The sequence below is a fragment of the Chinchilla lanigera genome, unplaced genomic scaffold (assembly GCF_000276665.1).
Source record: "Chinchilla lanigera isolate Chin_1 unplaced genomic scaffold, ChiLan1.0 scaffold00099, whole genome shotgun sequence".
NCBI lineage: Eukaryota > Metazoa > Chordata > Mammalia > Rodentia > Chinchillidae > Chinchilla > Chinchilla lanigera.
In genome coordinates this window covers 4,754,556-4,759,414 of record NW_004955500.1, presented here as the reverse complement: position 1 = coordinate 4,759,414, position 4,859 = coordinate 4,754,556, and the positions used below count along the sequence as shown (strand labels likewise).

At 44.0% G+C, this 4,859-nt stretch overlaps 1 long non-coding RNA gene across 1 annotated transcript; it reads left to right on the top strand.

The window, feature by feature from the left end:
- Positions 1-1,176: 1,176 nt before the first annotated feature.
- On the top strand, positions 1,177-1,918 carry LOC102008960. Its single transcript, XR_264224.1, has 3 exons — positions 1,177-1,200; positions 1,565-1,689; positions 1,780-1,918. It is a non-coding gene; the product is annotated as an uncharacterized LOC102008960 (long non-coding RNA).
- The last annotated feature ends 2,941 nt before the right edge of the window (positions 1,919-4,859 follow it).

The window sequence follows — 4,859 nt, the reverse complement described above, 5'->3', positions numbered from 1 at the left end:
GAGAGATTTTAAGGAAAGGAACGGCTCACATGACTGTAGAGACTGGCAAGTCTAAAATCTGCAGGAGAAGCTAGGCTAGCGACACCAGGAAGAGTTACAGACATCGCAGTTCAAGTCTACTTTGGTGGCAGAATTTCCTCTTCCTTGAAGCCTGCCGACACTTTGGAGGTCATCTGCTTTACTGAAAGTCTGCTGATTTAAGTGTTAATCTCATCTAGAAAACATTTTCACAGAAACATACAAATGTGTTGATCACATATCTGGCTCCTGGCCATTTGCCCAGTCAGTATACAACCCGAACCACACACCACCGCGTCCTCTTAGAGTGCCTCGGTCCTTTTCCATCATCTTTAGATCAGCACTTGTGTCTGCACACAGCAGGAGGGTCATTCTGTCCTTCATGGTCTTGTGTCCGGGCAGCGCCTTTTCCTCCTGTGTGATACAAGTTCTGCTTAGCACCTGCTTCCAGAAGAGCCCTGATTCATCGCAGTTGAACACTTGTTAGCAACCTGTCTCTCTGCCTTTGTGAATTCTGGGCATTTCTTTGTAGGTTTCTACAGCGGCCCTGTCAGATCTGGAAGCCTCCCCATGTCTTGTCACACTGCCGATGCCACTTCTCTGGTGGAACCTATCAAATGGCCCTTCGCAGGCTTTAATTCATCACTTGTTGCGTTTGGAGCGGGGTTTTCATACAGTAAATCACTGCGCAATTTCCTGGCTTTTTCACAGATCACAGCTTCTCTGAAGCTACGCCCTGCCAGCCGTTCCTCATTCAACCACACTAAGGAAAGTTTTTCACCTCTTCCTGCACTCCTGTCCTTTGCCTGGTTGACATCATTACTCCTTTTGTCACATCAGCTCTTTAGATGGCATCATTATTATTCAAAATAGTCAAGGTTATCAACTGCACCATCTTGTACTCCAAGGCCAGAGCAGTCACACAAACACCACACTCGTGCCCTTGTACAAGTTCCTTCTTCAATTCAATGTTTATTTTCTTCAAAGCCTTCTTCAAAGCCGACAGGTGTGCTCCTTCCCTCTCCCCCCGTGACCATGGGACAGCCGCGGGAACTACGGGGCACAGGACACACAAACAGAAAACGTCATCTCCGCACAATCTCCACCCCTGCTTCTGCCTCCCCCTTGTGCCAGGCTTCATTTCCTCCCCAACTGGAACTCAACTACATCTTCTGCCCGAAGGTGTCTCACCATCTCGGAGCCACGAACTCCTCTCTTGCTTTCACGGTGTACTCAGGGTGGGGTCAGGGGAGAGAGGGAATCAGTGCATGCTTGTGCCGTCTGGCTCTGCTGGCAGCCAGTCATGTGTGATCTACGCTGGTGACCCTAACGTGGGCCAGAAATCTTGCAGGTGTGCTGGTCTTGCGCATTCTCTACCTTTTGCATTGTGCTGCCTCTGCTTTGTGTTGTATTTTGTGCAGCTCTGGGTAAGACCGCTCACCCCTGCCTCTCTAAAAAATTACCCTTCTCTGGGGGCACCGTTGCTCAAAATCTAGTTCTTCACTGGAAGTGCCTGTTAATTGTGTTCATATTGGTCTTGTTCAAGGGTCTGTGTACTGGGACCTCTGGATAGGCTGCGAAGCTCCTCAAGGTATATGCAGAACTTGTGACTGTATGGAGAGGTTTTGTAGATTCTATCAGAGATCAGAAGGAAGTTGCATTGCTGAAAAGGTAAGAATTAATACTCTAATGTTTCCATTCCTCTTTACTATTCCACAAATACATTAGCTAGATCTCATGCAGGTTGGTCCTCTCTACCAGCTGTAGCGGGGGGATCAGCTCTGTCCTGGGAGGAGTGGAGAGGAGGAGGCGTGGAGGGGCAGCAGAGCCAATGGCTGAAGAGCACGGACTCGGGCAGCAGACTCCATGGATTTTGAAACTTGATTGGATCATTTACTGTGTAGCTTTGGTAGGTTCCTAAACCTCAATTTTTTCACTGAAGAGTGATCGTACTGATCATACTGATCATTTACATGTGGCAGCACTGTTTCAGAAATCAAAGGATATTTAAAAACAAAAAGCACCTCAAATGGCCCCTGGAATCAAGTATACAATTGCTATTATTTTATTTTTATTTAATCTCCAAGGTTTCTAACCTACGGGGCAGAGTGGATAATAAGTACAAGAATAACAGTCTGTGTGACCTGCATGGACTTTGTCTTGTGTCTGGCACGCTGGAAGGATCCCAGAAAAGTTCAAGACAAGCACAACTGGATCTCTGTGATAAAGTTCTGAAAGTTCATTCCTATCCTCTCATTCAGCCTCCCACCCCCTCTACCTCACCCTTTCTCCTTTGGCATACTCCACTGCGGCTGTTAGAGATCAGAAAGACATGATTAGTAATGCTTATACAACGACATTTGTCTTTTTGAGACAGGGTCTTGCTCTGCAGTTCAGGCTGGACTTGAGCTCACTTTTTAGTCCAGGGTGGCCTTGAACTCACCATGATCCTCCTGCCTCAGCCTCCCAAGGGCTGGGATTACAGGCGTGCACCACCACGCCCAGCTTTGACATTTGTCTTTTAAAATTCTATATATGTGAGCTAAAATAAATTCAGAAGTATGGCTTTTTCCCTCTAGTCTAACACTTCTATAATACGGTAATTCATACTCTTCTTGAGCAACCTTCATATCAGTGTCCTCTTCATGTGGGGGGTGTTTCCCAAGCACTGGCACAAATTTTGGAGCAAATCATCACATCTGTTTAAATGGTGTGAGGGTCTAGAGTTTTCAAATCTGTGCTCGATGTGGTCACTAAAAATTTTATCCCATCACCTACACATGTATTTGCATAATGATAGGAAGTGGATATTTAATTTCATTTCACTCGCTATGTTCATTATGACTTTGTAAGAGTGACTAAAGAAGATTTGAGATCTTTATCAGTTGCTTCTCAGAAGTAGTTAATAAATCTGTGATAAACGGTTTTTTCAACCAGATTACTTTCATTAGCACCCCAAACTTGCACTAATTGTCACTGTTTTAAGTAAACGCGTCTTTCTCAAACTGTTCTGTTGTTCACAATTTAGTAACTAAAAGAAGTTCCTCCGATACTTGCAAGATTTTCTGAGGTATTGAACATGGATCAACATTTTCTGATGGGTAATTTTGCAAAGTAATACCCCTCAGCTTCTATCTTAGCACGTGTATTTATTTTCTCTTATGAGGATAATGTCATTAATTGGTTTATTGGGTTGTAATGAAGATTAAATCAGATAATTTAAGTAAGACCCATGATATGCCACCCAATTCATTGTGAGAGCGCTAAAACTTCTGTATTGCTGTTATTTTTCCCAGGTGATGCTATGCTGTAGATGTTCCCTTCCATTGCCATAGTCAACAGAAACAAGATAAAATGAACTTAGAATTCTTTTCTCCTTTCGCCTGTGGATAAATACCTGGCTTTTTTTTTTTTTTTTTTTTTTTTTGGTTTTTCTCCGGTACCGGGAACCGAACTCACGACCTTACGCATGCCAGGCAGGCGCTTTTGCCGCTGAGCTAAATCCCCAGCCCCTACCTGGCTTATTTTGACCGCACAACCTTCCCAAAGTGATTTGTGAGAAGATTTCACTGGGGTCTATCATACATCACCAGTACAACTGCTAGTTGCATCTGTCCGCTTATATCCCCTTAGGAAACCGTAAACACTGGGTTACATCCTTACATTTCTGGCTATGTTTGGACAACCATGCTGCCTAAGTCTTAGCTGCTGCTTGCAGATGGCACTGATTTCTCACCAATCCAAGCTCAGCATCCTAAGTACGACTCATGGTGGAAGAATCTCGGTTCTTTCTGAAGATATATAGACTTTGTTCTTTTCCTCAGGCAAAACCGAGCTGGACAACAATGACTTCAGAAGTTACTTTTCATTAAGACCTTTCAAAACACAGATGATGAAACAAAACAAACTCAAATCTCCTTGGAAGTAACAATAGTAGTAGAATTCTTATTTCAGCACCTCTGTGGTTTGAGTTGCAAGGGAGGGGGAAAATACGCCACCCTGTTGGTCTCCCTACTTTTACCCTGAAACTTTAAGGAACTGTCCAATTACAAGAATAACAGTGAAGTTGGAATTTCCCCCTTAACTGTTACTTTTTCCATCCTATAAAATTACAGGTCACTCAAAGAGCAGCTTGTGTTGCAGTGTGACTCGAGTAAGTGTGATTATTAGGGTAAGTCAGGAGGGCTTGACAGTGTGATTCCTTGTCACATGAAAGGAAGTACCGTGCTCACAGCTCAGAGAAGGAAAGGTGCTTTGAGGCAATTTGGCTCAAGTTTGGAGAACGCTTCCCCATCAGAATGGATTTGAGCTTGACGTGGACAGTAGGCAGACAGATGTGTATCAAACAGCATCTGCAGCGTATGAAAGTTAAGTTTTCACAACCAGTAAGATATAAATATAGTAATGTTTCCCATTTTAAAGTGTCATTTACATCAACCAGAAATGTGATATATTAGGGAAAAAAAAAATCACAGTCTATAAATAATCACTGCTTCAGAGCCGTGTCTTTGAGTGGTTGGGTGAGCGAGTTGGGTTCCTTCTCTGAATGGGAGCTTAAATCCTCCTGTCCACACAACATTTGCATCTGGTTGTCCTGAGAACACATTTCACACGTCATTCTCTCCTCTCAGGCTCGGTCCTCCTTCTCGATTGCCTGTGTATGAGGCATTGTCTTCCAGTTAGTTAAATAAATCTAGGGGTCGTCCTAGACACACGTACCTAACTCATCTCACCTCCTATGGGACTGACTGTTTTTATTCCTCCTCACTGTGACCATCCCTAGTCTGAGGCCCCACTGGAAATCACAAGGGTTTCCCTGGCAGTTGTGTGTTCTGCAGTGT